Source organism: Nothobranchius furzeri, chromosome 1 (genome assembly GCF_043380555.1).
Source record: "Nothobranchius furzeri strain GRZ-AD chromosome 1, NfurGRZ-RIMD1, whole genome shotgun sequence".
NCBI classification, from domain to species: Eukaryota; Metazoa; Chordata; class Actinopteri; order Cyprinodontiformes; family Nothobranchiidae; genus Nothobranchius; species Nothobranchius furzeri.
Window position 1 is genome coordinate 39,937,228 of NC_091741.1, and position 26,180 is coordinate 39,963,407.

Genomic DNA, 26,180 nt, shown 5'->3' on the forward strand with positions numbered 1-26,180 from the left:
GACTGCCTTGTTGTATTTTCATAAGCATAAAATCACAATTCCTTACCTGAAGGATATAAACTTAGAACTATTGTTGCAGCCAGCAACTGAGAGGCAGTTTTTAAAAGATTTTTTTCTTATTGTTATCAGTCACTGTGAGTTTTTCATGCAGGCGGAACATGAAAATAGTCTCCTACACCTATCTCCTGCATTTGCTTCTGAAAGAAAATAGACTGTGAAACTCTAGGACTAGAATGTCCTGACAGATCTACGTCACGCTGTCACTTAACTTTCATGGACTCACCCATCTTGAGTCATGACAGGGAAGGCTGTTGTTGGTTTAGCGTCCAGGAAACAGCAGAGAACGTCTCGACTAGTAGAAGCTAACCATTAGCATTAGCGACTCCACCACACGGCAGACTTGTGTTATTTGTAGAGATAAAACATTGTTTCAAAGCAAACAGAGTCAAGGGTAGAGTTGCATTGCTGTTAGCCAATCCGAGGCAAGATGTGCAAATATCATAAAATAGGTCTCCAAACCAGTCTGAAACTTATCTCTAACAAAGCTTACTTCTACTTCCTGAAACAGGCGCACCGGAGCCTTTTTTCCCAGAGTACGACTTACAAGGCATTCATTCCTACTAGAGACTGTTGCAAATGCATTGAATCAACAAGTGAACCACTTTGAATCTGTCATTTTGGATGTCCCCAAAGTGTAGGTTATGCAGTAAGATACAAAACGTGTTGATGATATGATGCAATCCAATACACTTTGATAAGATAGGGTAGGGTAAGACCGGATACCGTAAAACAGGATATGATACAGTTGGGGTGTTTCTCAATGCAAGGAACCTTGCCTTGATGTCTTGTCCCCGCCCCGGTTGCCTAGGAGATACGTCATCAGGAGCCGCCAATACATGTTCCAATCGGTTCCAATGTTCTTGTTCTACCGAGGCGTGTGTTCTCCATTTGTTAGCCATTTAGCTAGCTGAGCGTGGATACTCGGGAGGTGTCTTGTAGCCTAGCCTTGGTCAAAAATTACCCACAATACACAGCGGTATTTTCAAAAGGACGGCGAATCAGAAGCCGGCAGCTACTTTGGGGGCAATTTTTCAAGTTTAAAAGTAAGTCAACTAATTTGAAATGTTTTTTTATCCAAAGAAGTTATCTATGGTTGGTTAGTTGCTTATTAGTTGCAGCTTCAGTGGCTAGCGGGTAGTAACTCACTTGTATTCTTATTTAACAAACATATACACAATTTACAAAGTTAAAGTCTTGTTATATATTTATTTTTAAACTAATACATATAAAATATAACATTATCTCCCATGTCACGTGACCGCCGTGGAATTCGCGGTCACGTGATGCAAGTCTGTTCCATTTAACAGTTTTCTTTGGCCAAGAAAGGACAGTGTCCTCGCAAGTAAAGCACCTAGCCTCGCAAGACATCGCCTTGCAAGGCAAGGCACCTTAACAATGAGAAACACCCTTGGACACAATACATCAAGACAAAATATAATAAGAAAGAGCAGGATACAATATCGCACAATAAGAATACATGACAGGATATGATGTCACATGACAAGACCGGGTGCGATACAATATAGAAAAGTAATATATGCTATGGTACAATATGACACATTGACTTTATAAAAAACACGGTTCAAAGCAATATAAAACAATATGATACAAAATCAACTAAACTCAACTTAAACTTTATCTGTCCATCACATCAAAATGCAGACCAAAGTGCTAAACAGACTGGAGTCAAATAGACAATTTCCACAGTAACTTTGAGACATTTCTAAAACCTTTTCAAACGTGATTATTATGGACAACTGCCGAAAGATGGATGAAGAATTGGCACAGAAATAAAAAATGTTACAACTTTACACTCTGGAAGGTTTGAAACTAAACACCACTGAACTAAATTCAGAAGGCAGGAAGACACTTTTTATACACACTTGCTGTGTCTCTCAGTTTCTTTTGTGACTTTGGCTGCCATCTTTCAGAAGGCAGCCATCCAACAGCATCCAGCTGATTACCTCTGCCGTGTCCTCCACAGCCAAAAAGACTGCATAACCCTGGCAAAGAGATCTCTAAGCAAACCATCGGGGGCTGGTGAACTCGTGTCCCTCTCAAAGAAACACGACAAGCAACAGAGGGACGATGCGTCTTTGTAGTATCAGCTGGGAGTTGCTCGGGCTTTTTAAAAACACTCTGCAGAATTGGATCTCCTTCTAATGTGTTATATAACCTTATTTACAAGTTTAGTCGGCAGAGCTGCACAGCAAATCAACTCTGCGGGGTATCCGGAGGGATGAAATTTAAACAGGTGGAGAACGGTAAGGCAATGAGCCCTTCCCTGTAGCTGGTAATAATTAGAGCAGCACACAGGGTTCTTGTGTGGGTTTATTTAACACATTTGAACAAAAGTGGGAACACTTTCAGCGAAGTGCTTGGTACCTTCACTTTTAGTCCCAAAACAAATGACATTTCCCTGGTCCTATAATTTATGGCAGTCGTCCCTCTGTGTGTTTGAGTTAAATCACGTCCAGGCTAAATGGAATTGAGGTTCTGGTTGAATCCTTTTGACTAGAAACCTGTTTCAGACCAACCAGAGACACACACACTTCATTAGCTAATTAATTCCCTCTAAATGACAAATGTACAGGGCAGAGCGGCGGCCCTCACATGAATACCAACAGGATTTTATCAGGTGGTTATGAGCAGATCCAAACAACCTATAGGAAGAGGTGTGAAGAGAAACCAAGAAGCTTTAAGAGAGGAAGATGAACAAGACAAATAATGAACAGATGCAGGATGGAGGAGTGAGTTGATCTCAGTGCTTTAAAGGGCCCTTACATTAGAAGAAATTCCTCCAAAGGGCCAAACGATAAATCTTTCTTCATTTTAACACAATTTTCAGAGACCGCAGCATTTCAGAGTCTCTCCAGATGGTCTGGGTTACCAGAGGAAACACGTCGACAACCAGATACAGGTGTTGGAAAGCCTTCTCACAGAATACCAGAAAATAAGGAAACATGCCAAGACGAAAACCCTTCATGTAGAAAGTATTTTCAGTGTTTCTGAACTTTTGGAATGTGTGGGAATTCAACAAATAATGAATTTCTTCAGCTTCATTCAATTACCTTTTAAACTAAAAACAATCCTCCTGAAAGTTCAAGTACCAACAATGTAAGCAAGTGTTGCCTTATTTATGGTGCCACAAGCTTTAGAGTTGTTCCAGCAAGAAGAGGAAGAGTGATTTATCACCTCCTACAGCTACTGCACACACAGAAAGGTATCAAGCTTTCATGTTTATGTAGCCTGATAGATTTACAAAGGCAGACCTTCATAGCACCAAAATAAAAACTGCTTCAAAGCTGTGCATTTAAAAACTTCATTAGCAGCATAAAGCAACTCCTCCTTATTAGATATGTTTCCTCTCCGGATTTTTTTTAATCAGCCTGATAAGATCCATCCATCCATTTTCATCTACTTATCCGGAGTCGGGTCGCGGGGGCAGTAGCCTAAGGCGAGAGGCCCATACTTCCCTCTCCCCAGCCACTTGGGCCAGCTCCTCCGGGGAAATCCCAAGGCGTTCCCTGGCCAGGTGAGAGACATAGTCCCTTCACCATGTCCTGGATCTACCTTTAGGTCTCCTCCCGGTTGGACGTGCCCGAAAAACCTCACCAGGGAGGCGTCCAGGAGGCATCCTGACCAGATGCCCGAGCCACCTCAACTGGCTCCTCTCGATGTGGAGGAGCAGCGGGTCTACTCCGAGCCCCTCCCAAATGACCAAGCTTCTCACCCTATCTCTAAGGGAGAGCCCAGCCACTCTTCGGAGAAAACTCATTTCGGCCGCTTGTATCCGCGATCTCGTTCTTTTGTTCACTACCCAAAGCTCATGACCACAGGTGAGGGTAGGAACGTAGATCGACCGGTAAATCGAGAGCTTCGCCTTCTGACTCAGCTCTCTCTTCACCGCAACAGACCGGTACAACGCCCGCATCACTGCAGATGCAGCACCAATCCGCCTATCGATCTCACGCTCCAGTTTTCCCTCACTCGTGAACAAGACCCCAAGATACGTAAACTCCTCCACTTGGGGCAGGACCACATCCCTGACCCGGAAAAGGCATTCTACCCTTTTCCGAATCAAGACGATGGTCTCAGATTTAGAGGAGCTGATTCTCATCCCAGCTGATTCACACTCGGCTGTGAACCGCTAAAGCGAAAGCTGAAGATCACGTTCTGATGAAGCCAACAGGACCACATCATCTGCAAAACGCAGAGACCTGATCCTCAGGCCACCAAAATGGATGCCCTCCACACCTTGGCTGCACCTAGAAATCCTGTCCATAAAGATGATGAACAGAACTGGTGACAAAGGGCAGCCTTAGCGGAGACCAACTCTCACTGGGAACGAGCCCGACTTACAACCGGCAATGCGGACCAATCTCTGACACCGGTCATACAGGGACCTAAAAGCCCGTATTAGAGGGCCTCGTACCCCATACTCCCGGAGTACCCCCCACTGGGCCCCCCGAGGGACACAGTCAAACGCCTTCTCCAAATCCACAAAACACATGTATGCTGGTTGGGCAAATTCCCACGCACCCTCCAGGATCCCCCTAAGGGTATAGAGCTGGTCCAGTGTTCCAAGGCCAGGACGAAAACCACTTTGCTCCTCCTGAATTTGAGGTTCAACAATCCGATGGACCCTCCTCTCGAGAATCCCTAAATAGACGTTACCAGGAAGGTTCAGGAGTGTGATATCCCTGTAGTCGGAACACACCCTGCGGTCCCCCTTTTTGAATAAGGGGACCACCACCCCGGTCTGCCAGTCCAGTGGGACTGCCCCCTGATAAGTTTTCACCCATAATGTCAACAAAAATATCAAAAAGCAGACTGTGAACGTGACTTTTGACTTTTGTAGAAATTAGTTTTCTTTTTGTTCTCTGGAGACCTGGATGAACTATAGGTCTGTCCCGTCTGCGTGGTGGCACAGTTTGGTAGCGCTGTACCTTTGCAGCATGTTCAAATACCCCTCCAAAATCTTACTGCAGTTACCATGTTCTGCCCTGCATGTGTGGTTCTTTTCCAGGAACTCCGGTTTCCTCCAGCATAAATAAAGCGTCTGCTAAATAAATAAATGTACTTACACTGCCTCTCCATCTAGTAATTTGAAGTGTTGCAGTTGTCATCAACCAGTCTAATCCTGTTTCTGAAAACAGATGCCATGAGTTTATCACAGATGGGTGTTTTATCGCACTGCAGTGGTGACCAAGTGTTTGTTATGTAGCTGTCTAGGCACTAGCAGAAAAGAAAAATGAGCTAACTCCACATATACACCAGGTGAGTCAACGGCACACTACACAGCCTATAGAAGCTTTTATAGTCTATGGTTATGTTAACAGTGGACGTGGCATGTGTCAGAGCGTGTTGTTGCACCACGCTGCTAAACATGGACTTGGATTTTATTTTTCACGGCGCCTAAACACCAAGGTTACTGAGAAACTGCTTTTTACTTGTTATTTTTGAAATTGGATTGTCACTCTATGCAGGCTAAATGTTAAAATAGTCTTCTACCCCTATTTCCTGCATTAGCTGCCAATAGAAAATTGACGGGGAAACGCTTGATTTAGAAAATCTTAACAATTGAACGTCATCTTGAAAGTTAGAATTGGACTCAGTCATCTTGGCTCACGATGGGGGAGGCTGTTGTTGGTTTAGCGTCTTGGCTAGTAGAAGCTAACAGTTATCAACTCCACAGTACAGCAGAACTCCTTCTTGCTTGTGGTATTTGTTGTGATAAAACTTCAAAGTTGCAAAGCAAATGGAGTCACGTGGATGTTGCTATTAGCCAGTTAGAGGTGATTATCAGGTCCAAATACCAGGAAATAATAAAGAGTAATACTCCAAAACCTGCTGTTTGAAGCTCCCCTCTACTCTGGATCACTTCAAGTTCCTGAAACAGGAGCGCAAGAGCTTTTTTCCCACACACAGATTGACTGACAAGGCATTCATTTAGAGCATTGCAAACGTGTTGAAAAAATCAAGTGAACTTGGTTATTAACAGGAATCATTCATGTTATCAGTGTAAAGCATCAGGGATTCCTTAACTATGTAAACATTATGTCTTTACTGCAAGGGTGTCCCCAAGGGGTGGCCAGGGGTGGCCCTGGCCACCCCCAGAAAAGCCAGTGTTAACAAATCATATTAATGTTCAATCAAACCATATATTGATCTTGTTTATTCAAGACATAATTGTAAAACAAATTTAAATATTACAATTAATGTGTAAAGAAATAATCAGAATAAAAAAATACGTATGTTTCTGCTTCTCACCATTTTAAAAAAGTTTTTATCTCCATAGTTTTTTTTTTTTATAAACACAGGAACTTAGGTGAATTAACCTAAAAAATACATTCTTAAATTAAATTTAGGATAACATTTTAAATAACTGAAATGTATTTTTCTAAAATGTTTGTGTTTGTAAAATTTAAGTTCAATGTTTTGGATACGTACTGTTATTTTAATAAAAACAAATAACGGCACAATGCAGCACATCGCCACAGGCTAAATTCAACCAGAGTTACCACAAGGACCAATTTGGTGTGCCACCCCAAAAATTGCTTTGGCCCCATCTGGCCACCTCTATCAAAAATTTCTGGAGGCGCCCCTGCTTTACTGGTGACCAAAGGGCTAATGTACTCCCTGCATCTTTTGAGTTGTGTTTTTCAGCATGAGGCTTTTATCGGCATTATCTCATGTATGACATCACACTTCCTTTTTACAAAAACAACACCAAAAATAAACAACTATGGTGGTCAATGGTGACTTTAAAACAACTAGTGAGGCACCGATGTGACACTTTTGGGCCGATACCGATATCCAATATTAAGATCACTATTATGGCCGATAATCGATATTTGCCGATACTGATATACTGACATTAATGCATCTAAAATCAGCTAATTTTGTATAAAATGCTTATTATTAAAACTGAATTTACGTTATTATGTACACACACCAAACAAAAATACATTTATGAGAGGATTACAATCACTGTCACCTGACTAAACAAATACAAATCACCCCCCTCACCCTCTGAAACAGGTGTAGCGTTATGGATTTATGCTCTTTTATGAAAGAGAAACCATGCTACGTATTAATTCGGAATATTAATTTTAATAAATCAATAACCAAATTTTATATTGTTCAGAAGACTCAAAGGTTGTTTTCATCCATAAACTGCCGATAATATCTGAGTGTCTGTGTTTCAGTTCAATGAGGAAACCAGTTTGACGTTTAAAAGTTTTAATTCTTCAAATTAAACTAATGATTTTGAAATTGACAAACAGGAAATACAATCAACATTGATAACTTTGTGGGACAATCTTTTTAACAGTTGATATGCTGTTAATGCTCAAATAGACCTTCTGTAGGTGAATGAAGGTTGAGAGTGATATGATGTGATTATGGATGCGTGTGGGTGCCAAGTGTAGTGAGAATTGAACATGAGATGAGATGAATGCATGTGTGCATCTGATTTTGCTTCAGGAAGAAACAGGTGTCTGAGTGAAGTGATGGTTTGAATAAACTTAGGCTTTTAGTTGGAAAAGATGCATCAAAACGCTATCTGTCGTGTTTTGCCTCACCGAAAATCGGACCCTCTGTTGGACCCGGGACGTCACCTTAGGATGTTTCATCCAGGGCACCTTGGCTGGCAAAGAAGACAAAGATGCGCTGCGAACCGGTCAAGAGTTGTCCTCGGTACACGTTGATGGTAAAGCGTTTTGTCGACGCGCTTTCTTAAGTTAATTCACTCAGAAATCAAAAGACTCGGTGATGAGTCTGCGTTAGAAGTTGCGATTCAGCTATTCTGCCTGGCGTGGCAGAAACAGCGTGAGAGAAGGGGGGAAGAACGAGCCAACAGGCTCTGCCCCCCCTTTGGTTTTCAGGTCTGTTCTCTCTCGTTGTCCAACACGAACTGAATCAAAAGACTGAAAACTTACCAAAAACCTTTCTCTTCTCAAAGCAAAAACATGTGCGTCATCAAATGTGTCTGGATTTTACTGTGGGAAGGTGTGTGTGAATGTTTGTGTGCTTGAGTGTGAAGGTCAGTACCAAACATTCAACATTATCTACTTAAGTGTGGATTCATTAATCCATTATAATTACCCCAAAGCATAAGAACCATTCATTTGATTAAACACATTTATAATGAGCAAAATGATAATGGTTATTTTAACATTAAAATCAAGAAAAAGAAGTTTAAACTTTATGTTTTGACTTGGTCTGGGTACAACTCATGTAAACACATCTTCTGGTAGACTGCAGGTGGCAGATGTTATGGTTTCCTCCCAGACTCGCTGGCGTTCAGGACTTAATCTGTGGGCGAAAGTTCTCAATGACCCAGCTTTGACCTAGCTGCGTCCAACACCACCTTTGTGATAGAAAACCCATATTTCCTCACGTTACACAGGCAAACAGATGGAGACAAGATGGAAAAAATATCGGTTGTTATATCAGTCCGATTTTATTTATCGGACCGATACCGATATGTTAAAAAATGACTAACATCGGCCGATATATTGTCCATCCCTAATAAAAACTCAAATACATCATATCAAACAAAGTCTATTTAAAGCATACAATGTTAACACCTCTGTGATTTTGTGACCTGGTGAGTCCAGATATGCGGACCGCGGCACATTGTATATTATATATACCTAAACTGAATAGGTTCTTTTTTTTACCTATACATTATAGTACAGCAGCTTTAGATGATAGATAGATGATAGATAGATAGATAGATAGATAGATAGATAGATAGATAGATAGATAGATAGATGGATGGATAGATAGATAGATAGATAGATAGATAGATAGATAGATAGATAGATAGATAGATAGATAGATAGATAGATAGATAGATAGATAGATAGATAGATAGATAGATAGATAGATAGATAGATAGATAGATAGATAGATAGATAGATAGATCGATAGATAGATTCCTTTCACTGTCATTTCTGTGCAACAAGTATACAGGAATTCATTTTTGTTGCAGCAGCTCAACTCAGAAAGTGCAAACCAGTATGACAACAAAGATAAATGACAATTTAAGATGAATGCATAAAAAAGTACCTAAAAATCTACCAGAAAGCACATAAAATAAATAAATAACACTCAGTTTTAAAAAATTTGACATGTAAAACTTCCACAAGAGGAGTAGTGATCATGTGGAATTCAGCAATCTGATGCCATATGGAACAGAGCTGTTTAGGAACCAATTGGTCTGACATCGAATGCTGCAGAACCTTTTCTGAGGCTAGCAGCGAGAACAGACTGTGATGAAGGTGTGAAGATGGAATGGGCTCAAGACAGGCATCGCCTTGTATGGTTTCAGCAAAAGCTTTACACAAAATTCAAACAACCCACGTAAGAAATCAACATATTGTCATATTAACTACGTTTTTTGAGCTAAGCTGTTTCATTTTTCTTAATCTAATGAGGAGATTTCACTCTAATCAACCTGAGCACAACCAGGAAGCCGTGCTTCATCTCGCTTCATGCATAATGAAATAAACACCTCTGAAACTCAACTGTAGCTTGTGTGCAGATGCAATGCAGATGTATGATAAAAATAAAATAAAATCAATGCAATTCTCCACTTGGAAAGCAAATCCAGTCACATTCCAGGCAGGAAACCAAAACATCACAAATAAAACCAGATTCGTGTTGACTGTATTTTCTTTTATGAACGTGCATTCTAGCATCGGTAGCTGCACCAAACCTTTCTAAATAATCAAAAGTATGTGTTTGATCATTAAATTGCTGTGTTTTTCTCTTCATATGTGCAAACATTGGCAGGACGGTAATTAGAGTCTCTCTTCGGTGATAAACAGGTCTGTTTTAATCTCAGCTGACACTTGTTTGCCTGCTGCAGAACCTGATTCCTGTCAGCTGGGAACACGAGCCACTTAATATCCAAACAGCATCACCTCCTCTGGCATTTCAGTCCTTCTCGCATTTTCAGTTGACTGTTTCTGTAAAAATTGTTTTAAAAAGCGTGTTTCCTAATATTGCTGCAACATAAGCCGAGGTTGTCAGAGTACAGGAACACAGTGATTTCAGCCCAGCAGCATTTCCTGAAATAAATTACCTCCCAACCAGCTGATGACCCCATTTCATTTCCTCGCCATAGCCAATCTTTCTGTCTTGTGTTTGGAGCTTGTTGGCCAGAGAACGGCGTTACTGCAGCTTTCTCTCCAGGAAGAAACATTCAAGCAAATACCTGAACCACTGAAACAGCAGCATCCAACACATCTAAAGGCCAATCTCTCTGGGGACATGAAGCCCACAGAGCTGGAGATGATAGAACAACAGAGTCAAATTATTGTACTTCCAGTTTGGCATCGTGTTGTCATACAAAGGTCCAGGTAAAGAACTTACTGAAGAAAAAGCCATATTTCAGACGGGGTTGGTTTATCTAAAATTAAGAGATCCCTGAATTTTGGTGTAAGATAAAAGTAAATGATAAAAACAGCTTCTTCTTTTTTTTGTGGCGTGAAGCTGCTGTAGGTGGTCATAAAAGTACATATTTAAGATTTTAGGATGAAAATCCATATTTATTTTTGATTGTTAAACCTAACAGAATGGTTTAGGATGTAATCAGTGACTTGAAACGTTGATACTTGATTGCCGGCGGCTTGACCAAGCTGGTTTCCAAAGTCAGAGACTCTCTTGGTCAGCTTGCTTCTCACACCAAACCCTCCGTCAGGAATCTTGGCATGACCTTTGACCCAGCTCTCACCCTGGATTCTCATGTCAGTTCTCTTGTTCTCTCTTCCTTCTTCCATCTCAGGAACATTGCTAAGCTGAGTCCCATTCTGTCTCGCTCTGAACTTGAGACAGTTATCCACACCTTCATCTCCTCACGCTTAGACTACTGTAACTCTCTTTTCACGTGTCTGAGCAGAACCTCCCTGAACCATCTACAGGTGGTTCAGAACGCCTGTGCTCGGCTTCTGACCAAGTCCTCCAAACACACCCACATCACCCCGCTTCTCCTCCAGCTTCACTGGCTGCCAGTCAACTTCAGGGTTCATTTCAAGATCCTGGTTCTGGTCTATAGGGCCTTCCATGGACAAGCACCATCTTACATTGGTGATCTTCTTACCCCTTCTTTCCACCGGAGCCGTCAGCAGCACGTTACTGCAGCAGCACGTCTTGCTCGCGTATGTCTCTGCTTGGCTCTTCCCATGAGACGCGAAGCAACAGGGGAGCAGCTGTCACCGACAGAGCACGAAGTCAGACGAGTGACTTCGTCAGTAAACACAATAACAAGCAGAAGAAAATTACAACATGGCTCCAAAAGGTTTGTGTTTTATGTTCTGTCCGTTTTATAATCGCCAATACGGACCTGTAAAACAAAGGAGACCCCTAGCTAGGTGATAACTTCTCACGGGGCCGCACAGTTAGTAACTTTTTTTAGGTAAAGCAACCGGAAGGCAGTATGTTTCTTTATTCTGAAAATCTCGGGAGCTTTGCTCCTTTTCTGCGTCCGATTTCCTGTCTTTCCTTCCCCAAAAATGTCGAACTTGACCCGTTTCAGAGGTGTCGCGCGTAGAAAATAGAACCGGCGCGTAAGGGCCGCGACATGCTGCTCCTGAGACGCGGCCGACTCGCGCTGCTGACGGCTCCAGTGGAAAAGGTTCTGTTGACCACAGCGGTTCCTATCAGCAGCTATGACGTGCTGCTGCAGTAACGTGCTGCTGACGGCTCCGGTGGAAAGAAGGGGTTAGTCCCTACACCCCCAGCAGGTCCCTGAGGTCCAGTGATCAAAGCCTACTGGTTGTGCAGCACCAGGCTAAAGACCAAAGGTGACAGATCATTTGCTGCTGTGGCCCCCAGACTCTGGAACTCTCTCCCCCTGAGCCTGAGATCAGTGGACTCAGTGGTCTCCTTTAAAAAGCAGCTGAAGACTCACCTGTTCAAGCTGGCTTTTGTATGACCTTCTTCACCACTCTCTCTTTATTCTGCTCTCCCCACCTATTCCACCTTCCTCAGGATCCACTGATTTCCCTCTTTCCTGTTCACTCTCTCTTAACATTTTTTAATCACAATTGTCTATGTTTTGCTCATTTTAAATATATAATTAACCATTTTCTAAATTCTTTTTTATATTTTTACATTTTTTTGTTTTTCTGAACCGCCTCATGATTTTTATCTTGAGAGGCGCTGTAGAAATGAGATTTTCTTCTTCTTCTATTATTATTTTGCACTAAAGGAGCTCAGAGTTATACAGAACCAGTTCAGTTATGCCTCACATGCTTAAACTGTCAATGTTGAACAGAAAATCTGAAACAAGCTGACAAACACGAAACCTTCAGAATAAAAAAAACAACCTGTTAGAGCACTGAAGCTGGAACCTGCAGTAACTAACCTCCTGTGAGTTTTTGAGTAGCTGCTGATGACATCACACATCCTAAACAGACAAAAATTAATAAAACACAGTAACAGGAGCAATAGTCAGCTCTAAGTCTGTAATGAGACGCCACCAACATGTTAAAAGGAAAAGACTCTTTATCGGTTATGCAACATTTAAAAAAGTACATATTTGCCGTTTTTGCCAAATTCCCAGCAGTTAAACCAAGCCAGCATCTCCACTGGCTGCAGTGCAGTTGGATAATGTACAGACTCCCAATTTCACAACTTGTTAGACTGCAGAAAACTGTTTTTCATACTTGGTGAGCCACCCGGACCATTAAAGCACAAGTTTAATGAGCGAAAACACACAGCTCGATGGAAATGCAACTAAAAGGAGCTTACCTGTAGACAGGTGGAGGTGGAGGTGGTCAGGTCCAGCAGCATGTGGAAAAAAAAGAAAGAGCGAAAGAATTAAGACATGATGGGAGAACGAAAATCTAGATCAACCCTGAATCTTTGTGATGATGGATGAAAAATAGTGTTTAAAATGTAGTAAGATGTTTCATTTATACGACACAGGTGTGTCTCCTCGTAAATGTCCTGGAGCTATTTATCTGTGCAGTGATGTCACGAGCATTAGTGTCTGATGGATGCTTTGTTTTTTCTCTTCAAGATGCTTTTAGGAAACCGTAACAGCACATAGAAACGCCGCAACCATGACAACAAATTATTCCACTTCCCCCGTTTTAGTGGTAATCATTTTTAAAGATGCTTGCAGCACAGTGATAATCCATTTTGGTGTTGAACATAAGCTTTTTTTCTGAAATATATTTCTGCCACAAAGTGTAATGTCACTGATGGCCACTAGGGGCAAGATCAATCAATTGATCATTTCCCTCAAATGTCAATTATTTTATTCTTTTTCATCATAATTTGCCTCTTCAGTCATTTAGAAATGGTTTTGTAATCAAACACCTTTATACTTTTCTATTAAAGATTTACCATCTAGTTTTAACAAACGATAAACCTGTTTCATTTCCCCATAGTGAAAATAATCATCATGATTTTGAAGATGTGTTCCAAAAATCTTCAACACATTTAAATTACTTTAGTCCATCTCTGTGTTAACTCATTCACTGCCACTGACGACACAAGTCATTTTAAATCCAACCGTTCTCTTCCAATCACTACATTTTTTTTACTGTTTGGGCATCGGAACGAGCCCCCGCACCATGAGAACAAACATCTCGGCTCTAAAGCCGATCTTCATCTGCGTACATTACATGCCACGTGATCAGGAAGCAGAAAATCCATGTGTTAGGAGATCGTTTTGGGCCGCTGCTGTAAAAAAAGTGACGTGCGAACCGGAAAAGCTTCGGCCGATCACAATTCAACAACGGATTATGAAAGAATGGATAACGCTCGAAACACGCGGATTCTTCCTGATGTAAGAAGTGTGTCTCCTCTTTGTTTTGGTTGTTTTGGCGTTGACATCAGGGGCGGCGTTAGGCCCGGCTACTTGGGCTCAAGCCCCGAATGTTTTATGAAAAGCCCCGGATCTAAAACGTGGCAGTAACATGCAGTACCAAAGTCCAACAGAGAGGGAGCAGCTGGCAGTAGTTTGTATACAGCATGCCTGAGCCTCCACCACTGAAGAAGAAACCCTTCAGCAGCCGGCTTCTTCTACACCAGGGGTGGGCAATTATTTTTTCCATGGGGCCACATGAGAAATAGAAAATATTGTGGAGGGCCGCAGGCCAAAAGGCTGAAGTCAATTATGCATAATATTAATGGTATTTCTTTATAAAAAGCAGTAAATACCATTGTTTCTTCAAGCTGGTAAGAGTAGACTATATGTTATAAATGAGCAAAAAGGAAAAAGTGAGGTTGGCTTACAAAAATGTGATTTATTCAAATTTCCCAAGGCAATGGTAAACAAAGTGTGCACATTTGGTTTTTGTTAAACATTTGTGACTTATATTAGTTAACAGTTTCAGTCACATTCACTCCAAAACACATTCTGAGTTTCAAATATTGTTGGAAAGAGGTTCTTAGCATTCTACAGACACACAGTATTGTCTGTAAAATAAAATCACTGAACTGTGATCTTGAGAAAGAGGTTTAAAAAAAGTGTCCCAGTTCACTGCTAGTTGCCTACATTTGTGGTCCAAACACCTTATTTTGTGTTTTTAAGCAATTTTTTTCTTATTCAGTGAGAGAAATCTAGTCTCTGCTGGGCTTTAACGAGTGCATCAAAGTCAGGTTGGATGTCTGAGGTGGAGAAGCGAAGCACAGCTGACAAATGATCATCAGTGAGAGAGGATCTTTACCTGGATTTTGTAAACTTCATCATTGAAAATGTTTGTTCACAAATGTAGGTAGAGCTGAAGAGAACCAACATCTTCTGAGCATGTCTCTTCAGGTTTGGAAAATCCTCCTTAAGAGAAGAGTAGAAATCCAGCAGAGATCCTGAATCTCTGCTTTCGAGTCCCAAACCCTCTTCAGCACTTTCCCCAGGCTGAGCCATCTGACAGCTGTGTGGAGTCCTCCACAAGAGCCACAAACTGTCTGTGATTCATCGCCTGCGCCCTGATGAAGTTAATTATTTTAGTAACAACATCAGTAACATGGTTGATTTTTAGCACTGACTTGCACAACACATGTTGGTGTATAATACAATGCAAAAACACCTATTTTTGATCTGCATCGATTTCTGTCACTTTTTCTTGCATGCGTTTCAAAAGTCCGACATTTTTCCCTGTAAAGCCGGACGTACACTGTGCGACTTTTTCACTCGCAGCACTCAGCTTCAGCTCAAACTGTACGACTTCCCCGCAGAGCAGATCTCACGAGTCATGCGCTCACACTGTACGACCCAGTTCTCGCATGCGACCTGACTGCTCACACTGTACGTCTGGTAGCAACATGTCGGCCCTAAAAATGTGCTAAAAATAGCAGTTTTTACTCAACACGTTAGACTTTTTTGTCTTGTTTTGCCTGTTGTCCTTCGGGAGTGCTGCAGGAGGACACACAGGGATTTATGGGGGTTGGATGAGGAAAACGAAATAAAGAAAGTGAATCTGTGTTTTGTGATCAGTTTAATTTGACATGAACACGACAAACACACTTTCTTGACAATCTTTGTGAGTAAAAAAACGTGTAGAAACAAAAACGAACAGCGTGTGTTATTAGGGAAATAGCGAGCGACAAGCGTTGATGCAGGATTGCGCGCGCATGCGCCGTGAGTGGTTCTGATACTTTTTGGGTCGCAGCTGCTCGCAGCGCCGCTTCAACAGTGCGATACCCTCACGAGGGACGAGCGAAATATTAAACACACCAGAGTGCGACCTCACGACTGCTGATCGACAGCTGGTCACGTGGTGTTAATCGCCTCTCGTAACCCCCTGTACACTACACGACCGCTCGGCGCAAAACTCGCCCCGATGTCGTGGCTTCTCGCACGACTGGAAAATCGGCTCAAAAATGTGAAAGTGTCGCACAGTGTATGCCCGGCTGTGACAGTCTCTCCCATTTCAATCCCAGAGTGTCCATGCACGCATTTACCTCTGTAAAAAGATCACTCCCTGTCGTTGTCCCTCTCATCGACCGCATTGCTGCCCGCTCCTCTGTGAGCTTGAAGTCCGTTATCCCCCGGACAAATACGAGCAGCTGGGCTGTGTCCCGGACATCACAGCTCCCGTCTAATGAGAAAAAGTCAAAACTTGCCACTTCACGTTGCAGCTGAAGCTCCAGGTTCCCCGCAATGTCCTCGATCCTCCTGGTCACGGTTCGCTGTTTTTAGCTATTTTGTGGGATATCACAAAGCTGGTCCTGGTTGCTGCATCCCTGGATGTGTGAAGCTTAGTAAAAAAGCCTTGCTGCTTTTGCAACTTTGCTAGCAAAGCTTCGGATGTCCGTGCCCTCTCAGCATCAGACAAGTTCTTGTATTTTTCCGAGTGTTTCTTGTCGTAATGCCGACTCAAATTGTAGTCCTTAAACACGGCAATCTCCTCCCCGCAAACCAAACACACGGTTTTACCTCCGACTTCAGTAAAAAAAAATACTTAGCAGTCCAATTTTTGTTGAAAATCCTGCATTCGGCATCTTTCTTTTTTTTGCATGAGCGGACATTTCTCAGGCTACAATCACCATGTCAACCGCGGGTACTTGTTGCTATACGTATTGCGTCATTGTGCACGTAAAATACAACTTCAAAATAAAAGCAATGCAGCCTTAGCCCATGCATGAGGTAAAATGAGAAAATACATTTATTTTGTAATTTCCAATTAACCTTACGCGGGCCGGTCAAAGTCAACCAAAGGGCCGGATGTGGCCCGCGGGCCGTAAAATGCCCAGGTCTGTTCTACACTCTCTGCCTGAAACGCATGTGTGAAGATGGACATAAGGACGTTTTTTAGACCAAAAGTACGGCGACAGAACCCCAGCTTTGATGAGACTGGTTTTGACACAGGTTTGTGAGTCTTATTTGAAAATATTTGTTGTGCTGCTGGTTTGCCTAAAGTTAGCTTACTATCACGTAAAGTTGTTGGAGAAAGAAAGGGAATATTTACTATCATCTCACACTAAACACTAACAGGAACAATACTCTGCCCTGAAAATGCTTAATATGTAGCTTCAGATTAAAAATTATGTGGTACAAGACAAATATATATATATGATGTTGACTAGTGAGTGTCACGTGTGTGTGTGTGTGTGTGTGTGTGTGTGTGTGTGTGTGTGTGTGTGTGTGTGTGTGTGTGCGCGCGCGCGTACATGCGTGCTTGTGTGCGTGTGTGTGTGTTAAGCCCTGGATCTTCTTCAGTCCTAAATCCGCCCCTGGTTGACATCATCCTAGCGTGCAACATTCTGTGACTCTTAAAAAAACAGTGAAAACTCTGAAAAACGCTGGCAGCGAAGGGCTTTACCGATCAGGAAAAGGCTGGCAGTGAATAAGTTAAATGTAATGATGGTTGCAATAACGGCTATGACCTATTAAAATATGATAATGGCTCCATTACATTTAAAGTCACAAAAACCTGCAGTAGGGGTAATTTTTTTTGTCTGATAACCTAATTGTGTCTGCTTTGGCACAAAAAAAACACTTCTGAAATAAATGCATAAAATGTGTCAAATCTGTTGATTTCCATCTGTCCTTGTTTTCTTTTGTACATTTACATTTAACTGTCGAACTTGATCAACTTGATTGTAAGATAATAAAATAAATACACATGCTGAAACTTAAATATATGATTAAACAATTGTTTAGAGTTAAGGTTTGCAAATGCAAAAGCATCATGATTTCTGAGATTTTATTTTGAAGTAACTGTGTTTTGCTCATGTGGGAAACCAGACTTTTTACATGCTTTTATTTGCAAGTGGGCCTGCCTGTGGCGAAAACAGATTACTGACACCCCTCAGATGTCCAAGGTTATGCGGATAACCGTACGAAGGGCAACCATCCCTCCATCAACTCTCCTCCTTACATAACTCACCACCCACTGAAATAAAAGGTACCTTGCCCGTCAATCAAAACAGTGGGATGATGTGGAGGAGTAGAGGAGAAAATGTGCCACAAAGAAAGAAACTCTGTCAAGGTTCGTTGTTAACGACCCCTTTGTGAGGGAAAAAACTTCAAGCAACACAAGCAACTCCAAGCAATTAAATATGCTGATAAAAACAGCCATGTACAAAGGAGGTTCACTCTGAAGAAACTGCAGCATCACTAAGCAGGTGGTATGCCAATTTGCAGTATATGTTGACTTTAAAACAACTCACTAATTTATCACTGTGAGTTTCATGAAGCAAGTACTTCACACAAAATTGAGCCTATTTTGTAACAGACTCAAAAATTGTTTAAAAAGTAGTGTGATAAGGGCAATTTTAGCAACTCCACAACATGGAGGGACACATTCAAGCTTGTGTCTTTTGTCGAGATAAATAAAAAAACAACATTGATGTGTTAACTCATTCACTGCCATTGACGACTAAAGTCGTCTTTTTTTTTTTTTTTTTTTTTTTTGTTAGTTGTCGTTTGCATGTTTTTACTGTGTGGGCGTCGGAACGAGCCCCTGCACCGTGAGAACAAACATCTCAACTCTAAAGCCGATCTTCATCCGCGTACGTCACACGTCACGTGATCAGGAATCAGAAAATCCATGTGTTAAGGAGATCGTTTTGGGCCGCTGCTGTAAAAAAAAGTGAGCCGCGAACCGGAAAAGCTTCTGCCAATCACAATTCAACAACGGATTATGAAAGAACGGATAACGCTCGAAACGCGTGGATTCTTCCTGATCTAAGAGGTGAGTCTCTGCTTTGTTTTTGTTGTTTTAGCGTCTTCATCATCCTAACGAGCGTTCTGTGACTCTTAAAAAAACTGTAAAAACAGTGAGAAATGCTGGCAGCGAAGGGCTTTACCGATCAGGAAACTGCTGGCAGTGAATGAGTTAAGAAAGAGGAGCGAACCAAGGCAGCGGAAGAGTTATGTTGCTGTTAGCCACTGTGTGTGTTTACATGCAGCCAGTAACCCTTTTAAAACCCGAATATTCACAATAACCTGGTTTCGCACGGCCAAGTAAACACCGCCAAAAACCCGGATATGCACATAACCGGGTTTTTAAAAACCCGGTTCCTACACCTGGGGTAACCCTTTTCTAACCCGAATGTTTAGCCGTGTAAATGCATATCGGGATATCCCCATCAAAGCGTGTGTTCTGCGCATGCTCTGTTCACAGGGAATCTTGGTCTTTTGAGTAGCGAGACGTCTTGTATGCGCCAGAACACCGGAAGTAAACAAGTTGGGAGCAACATGGCGAGTCGCGGTAAGAGCTGCTGGTGGGTCAATACCAGCACTAAAGCGCAAACAAACGCGGTCGCTATCTCTTCCGAACTGGGAAACATGTTGTTGTTTTCACGGATACCGGAACAAGAAGAACCGGAAATGACGCATATTGCGTCTTCACATAGTCCATACGTCCTGATGCTAACCCAACGTCTGCATTTAAATCGGGTTATGAAAGTTAGGGGTAACTCTTTCTATTTATGCTTGTAAACGGGTTATTCTGATCAACTCAGAAACCCGAATACCGACCTTAACCCGATCATAACCCGGATATTGGCTGCATGTAAACGTAGTCGATAAGAGGTGATACGTTTGCATATCATGAATATTAATGAGTACAACTTGTAATCCCATACTCACTTCTCTGACAAGCGTCTACCCCGAAACAGAATCGTCAGAGCTTTTTTCCCTAAAGAAAATGACTCATAAGACCAGAGATCACAACAGATTTATTTTTTTCAGTGAATGAGAACTTTAAAAAGAGAGATTTAAGATTGTTAGGAACATCTGTAGCAAATAATATACATCTGACATTAAAATGTTGCATGACTTAACAAAGGAACACCAACTTCTGAACATAAAACGACTGATTAATCTAGAACAAGAGATGTCAATTTGTGAGACTTGGTTAAACATCTCAAGTAACTGGCTGTTTATGTTTGAGCACTTTTCATTTATCACACTCTAAACTGAGTTTGTTAACAGCTAACTGGTGGTAGAGGTCCTCTAATCCAAACAAACCTCTGACCCAGAACTAGTTGAAATCCCAAAATAATAAGAAATTCAGCCAGATTAGGACCGGCTCCTTTTTTGAGTCAGATAAACAAAATGGGAAAAGATCAAAAGGAGTTGAGACACTCGTACAAACAAATGAAGCATCATAAAACACGAAGAACCAGAAAACATCTCAGTCCTTTAAAAAATCTCTTACAGGTTAAATCTTAAACCAAACTACATTTCAGGAAATATTCTCGCCGCTACAGGTCACAACACTTGTTCCCAATAAACACACTCTCTCCTCGGGTCATGCTAATCCTTTTCTAACCTTACATGACTTTCTCACCATTACATCATGCAATCAGATCTGAACATAGGAAGCCTGTCTGGGCTTCTTTCCAAACACGCTGCAAATCAGAATTGATTTCCTCCAAATCCAACCTCTCACTGGCATACAAACAAGTCACTAGATTTTTACAATTAATGTGGCAGAACGGAAACGTTACACTTAACCCAATGATAGAGTGAGTCACAGACGTGATGAATTATGGGTAATTGTGAGGTTAGTGTAGAGAACTTCTCGTACCAAGACTCCATAATGAGCTTTTTATGAATATTTATAGTTTTGTCCATAAATCAGAGGTACGTATGTACATGGAGGTCTCATTAAGTGAAACAAATTTCCAGGGGCTCAGCAGCTCTGGAGTCAGAAATAACTTGCTGGTTAAGTAGGTTAAAGCTTAGTGGGTTCAGCTAATTACTTTACTGGCAAAGCAAATATAAATTCATAATAAATCATTGGGCTGCGTGGTGGAGCAGTGGTTAGCACTGTTGCCTCGCAGCACGAAGGCCGCAGGTTCGAAACTCGGCTGCGGCCTTTCTGCGTGGAGTTGCGTGTTCTCCCCATGCATGCGTGGGTTTCCTCCGGGTACTCCGGTTTCCCCCACATATCACAACATGCCCTATAGGTTATAAATTGTAAGTCGCTTTGGATAAAAGCGTCTGCGAAATGAATAAACATAAACATAAATCAAAAGCAATATGACCACTTAGAGACCCTGTCTGTGTTCTTTAGCAAAATATCCCATAAAACTCAAAATTACCATTTAGAGTCAGCCTGATTCAAGATGGCCGCCACAACGATATTCTTCACAAAAATGGCAACATCTAAGACAACTTTACTAATATTAAGTTAAAAATGGAGTTTGTGTTAGTGCAAACTGGTCAGGTCAAATTGTTGTTTAAAACATTGTCGTAAAGTCAACTAACTCACCATGAGTCAACTCTTGCCATCAGTTCCTATTCACTTGATGTTCATCTAAACTGTTTACATTTTGGAGTTAACCCGATTCAAGATGGCTGCCACAGCTCATTGACATTGGCCGTTTCTCAATACCCAAGGACTTTAGTATGTTCTTGTGTATGTTATTGTACAGCAGAAAGTCCGATCTACCAAATATGAGAGAGCAAGGACGGCGTTTGGAACCGAACCCTACTCTGAAGGGTCATGCCAACAAGCGCTGCTTGGTGCTACAGTTAATAAAACAACCTGACGAAAACTAAAAGTTTAGTTTTTCCCTTAAATAACAATGAATACATATTATTTGTATAATATTTGGTCCACTTTTGATCAAATTTGATAAAATACCAGCATTTCCTTCTGTTAAATGAAGAAAAAAGTTTATTTTTCATCAAAACAGAGCTATTTAAAGCAACGGTGCTTTTATTTTGATAGTGGGTTAGCTAATTAACATTTTGAGGGCTCATGAAGAGTGAAAAAAAATACCACTGCTATTTTTATTTATTCTCATTTCTTTCTTTATTGAACATGTAAATCAATAGACAAATTAAATTATTAAAAAAGAAACCCATACATATGTATTAGAGCCCTGCGCAGGCCTAAAATCTGAGCCCGTGTCCGGCCCGGCCCGAGGGGGTGGAGCCCCAGCCCGACGCGGTCCGAAAAGGTTTTCAGGATTCTCTGGCCCGATCCGAGCCCGACTTTTTTTTAACCAACTAAATGATAACAAAGTGCGTCAATCCTGACCAATGTGTTAAAAGACGTGCAGGATCCAATCAATTTCTTTTTCCCTCATTTACCGTCATGGAGATGACGGCGCACTGGCTCTGGTGGTAATCAAGTTAAATTTGATCTCTTTCCAACAATTTTCACAAGAAAACAAAACAGTTAAAAGCAGGGCTTGTGTTGTGTTGACCAGATAGTTCCCGTATTTGACCGTTTATTTTGACGGAGAAAGAATAGAAAGAATTACCCTGACGCATGCAGACGAACTGACATTTTATTCTTCGCACATCGCAGATGTTGCTAAATCACCCAAGAAAAGATTCCCATCTGAACATCTGAGCTGGACACTGCTCAGCGCAGCTCACTGTCAGCGCATATGTGCACAGCGAGCTGAAGTTGTGGAGATTGGCTTGGAGCACGTTGCAGAACCGGAGCGCATGCGGGAAGATTCCTCCCACTGAAGCGAGTGTTTTCCAAACCCTGTCTCACAGAGAGACTTGTCACTTAGAAAATGTTCCCTGATTATGAAACTTTGGCTGAATAGTGCTTGTTCCTGTCTCCAATGTGGCGACACATCCAGGAGCCGTCTGAGGAGAAGCCCAGAATCTCACAACTTCAGCTCAGGAAGTGCCTATATGATTACGCACAAGCGTGACCCGTCAACCCGGTCTCACAGTAAGACTGGGTTGGGCCTGTTCAGGTTTAAGCAGACAATCTTTACATTTAGAATTGACTTACATATATAAAATTAATTCAGTAAAATATAAAGCATTTTATTTAAATATCCATTCATTATTTTACAAGCACAGAGAGCCGCATCAGATTCAGATCAGCGGGAAGATTCCTCCGACTGAATTCAGTCGGAGGAATCTTCCCGCAGGCGCTCTGGTTCTGCGATGCGCTCCAAGCCCCTCTCCACATCTTCAGCTCGCTGTGTACCTTATGTAGTACACGCTGACAGTGAGCTGCGCTGAGCAGTGTCCAGCTCAGATGTTCAGATGGGAATCTTTTCTTGTGTGATTTAGCTACATCTGCGATGTGCGTAGAATAAAATGTCAGTTCGTCTGCATGCGTCGGGGTAATTCTTTCTATTCTTTCTCTGTCAAAATAAACGGTCAAATACGGGAACTATCCGGTCAACACAACACAAGCCCTGCTTTTAACTGTTTTGTTTTCTTGTGAAAATAGATAAAATTAAACTTGATTAACACCAGAGCCAGGCGTACAGCGCTGTTATCTCCGTCACTGTAAATGAGGGAAAAACAAATTGATCGGATCCTTTTCTGACCTTTCCCACCTACAAAGTTTAATTACAACAATCAAACGTGACAGAGACTGGATTTGTAACAGTCTAAACAAGTTTTAAAAGGAAACGCATGACAAAAGTGGCACCTGCTCAGTAAAACCACCAACAGGGTGAAAAATATCAAAATATTGTAGGCAGAGACGGGCTACAACTTCTGGATCCACTTTATATAAATCGTTTTATTGATTATCTTCTTATGAAAGATAGCTTTGACGTACACGAGCGACCGGTACTGGCTGCTGTCACCTGTTGTGAGCAGCTCCCTGCTGTCTGAGGGTAGGCCCCGCCCACAACGCAGCGGCTGCTGTGGCTCCCAGTGTTTTCTCTACTGTGGGAAATGGGTAATAATTGCTCTTTGATGGGAACAAGTTGCCGACCCCTGGTTTAAGTGTTTCAATTTTTTGAATGAATTCAATTAAAAATAAAGGCGCCTGGCCTGTGTCCGAGGTAATTACACAGTCGTTGGCCCGAAGCCCGGCTCGAGGGCTGTCGGGTCGGGCCGACCCGAGGGCCTAGGGCTTCAGTGCACGGCTCTAATATGTATATGCATATATATATATATATATATATATATATATATATATATATATATATATATATATATGTGTGTGTGTGTGTGTGTGTGTGTGTAGAACATGTTCAATAGGAAGGGAAAGAAGCTCTGGTAGCTTATATAATCCCCCCCCCCAAAATCAAATTTCAAGGAAGATAAAATCAAAAAAATTATTTTCCCTACACTGAGTGTCATAGCCATTTTCTTATAACATGTTTTATCCTCAATCACACAAACAAAATGTACATTTTTTATGTCGTTCCCCCCCCCCCCCCCCCCTCCAATGTTCACAGCTCCCAGTTCACCAACAATGTATCTGAAATTATATACGTTATCTGGTTTTATAAATAGCATTAATAATTTGTTTGGTAATAATTTCCTATGCCCTTTATACATGAATGTCACTGTATATAGTTGAAGTAAATTTTTAAATTTTAGTATTTTTGGATATATAAATAACGGATTAGTGTGTTCTCTAAATCTAACATTGTGAACGACTCTCAGGGCTATTTTCTGTATGACAGGCAAGGGTACAATAGATGTTTTATAAGTGTTACCCCATACCTCTACACAGTAAATAAGATAGGGATAAATCAATGAATAATAAAGGACATGGAGTGATTTATAATACAAGTACTGTCGAGCTTTATTCATAATGTAGATGCTTCTCGCAACCTTATTATATACATGTGTAATTTGTGGTTTTCAACTTAATTTATTATCAATTATTATTCCAAGGAACTTATGTTCTGTTACTTGCTCAATTTCACATCCATCTATTTGTAGCTTAACCTCAGTTTTATTAGCCATACCAAACAGCATACTTTTGTTTTTCCTAAATTTAATGTAAGCTTATTTTCAATAAACCACTCTTTAATGACTCACATTTCAATTTGGACCATCCTTTCTAAGTCGCTAATATTATCTCCTGCACAGAAAATAGTGGTATCGGCAATCAAAAGAAATGTCAGTGTATTTGTTCCATTACGCAAATCATTAATATATAATAAAAATAATTTTGGACCCAACACAGACCCCTGTGGTACTCCACAAACAATGTCTAACCATAAAGATGAACATTCTCCAAACTTCACAAACTGTCTCCTCTGTTGTAGATAGCTTGTCAACCAGCTCAACACTAAACTCCTAATCCCATACCTCTCTACCTTTTCAAGTAACATGTTATGATTAACCGTATCAGAAGCCTTTTTTAAATCAATAAATATCCCTAGAACATGTTTCTTCTGATCAATTGACATTGTAATTTCTTCCACAGAATGCACCAGAGCTAGTGATGTTGAACTATTCGATCTAAATCCATACTGACAGTCTGATATTATCTTGTATTTATTCAAAAATATTTCAAGTCGGTTATTAAAGGGGCATTATGGAAGTTTGACAGCCAAAACATGTATAGAAATAATAAATTTCTTCTTCATGCATTCTCCTGCAATGCCCTGGTCCTGTAGAATGAGCCCAGGCATTTTTACTGTGATTGCCTGTTTTTCTGTAAAATCACAGAAAAAGAGAGCTGCTCGGGTCGAGCAGGCTGCTTCATGCGCGTTCACGCTCAGGCATAGCCCGTAGCATTTGCTATCCGTAGCTTTAGCAGCAGAGAGAGAGGTAGTGCCAACTCAGCGACTTTGTCGCTGTTCCTAACGCCTAGTGATGAACCTAGCTACATTTCTGAGGACCCTTAGCTACTTTCTGTAGAACTTTCTTCTAGATATTTCCTGCAAATTAGCAACAAAATAGCCATTTTCACTCCGAACCGTTCTTTGAACGTTGTTTCAGCTGTCATCAAGGATATAAGTTACAGAAGATACAAAGGATGTCACTGGCGCTTAGTTCACCTAGTAAGACTTCGGACTCCTGTGCAGAAGACCTGGGGTCGATTCTGAATGTGAAAATGGTTGTTTTAGAGTTTCTTTTTTACATTAATGGTATATGTTTTTTACAGTAAGATGCCCAAATTTTTATTTGAGACTCGCCGAACGGCATTGAATTCACAGATAAAAAAGATGTGGGTTCAACTTTCATTTTGGAACAATTTTTCAAACAAGGGAAGGGAATCGGCTGTGCTGAAGAGAAAGGTACAGAACCAAATTATTTAATTAATTAGCTGCATGTTCTCCTGTCCTCTGTCCTCTGGGCCACACACACACACACACACACACACACACACACACACACAAAGGACTGTCTCAGCTATTATTTTCGTTAAGGAGTGTGCACATACAGCATGCGCGCCTCGTGCACGAGCCTACTATTTAAGCTGCCATTACGCTTTTGGCCTGAGGGGGCAATCGCAAGCATA

At 41.3% G+C, this 26,180-nt stretch overlaps 1 protein-coding gene across 3 annotated transcripts in view; it reads right to left on the minus strand.

The window, feature by feature from the left end:
• Positions 1-26,180, minus strand: part of btbd11a (BTB (POZ) domain containing 11a) — a 305,711-nt gene that overhangs the window by 197,107 nt on the left and 82,424 nt on the right. Inside the window, exon 1 of one of the 3 annotated variants that reach the window (XM_070547202.1) lies at positions 7,647-8,849. The exons of the other annotated variants lie outside the window; for them this stretch is intronic. The gene's annotated coding sequence lies outside the window, so the exon portion shown is untranslated. Of the gene's footprint in view, positions 1-7,646; positions 8,850-26,180 lie in introns of those variants that run through there. 3 annotated transcript variants of the gene reach the window in all.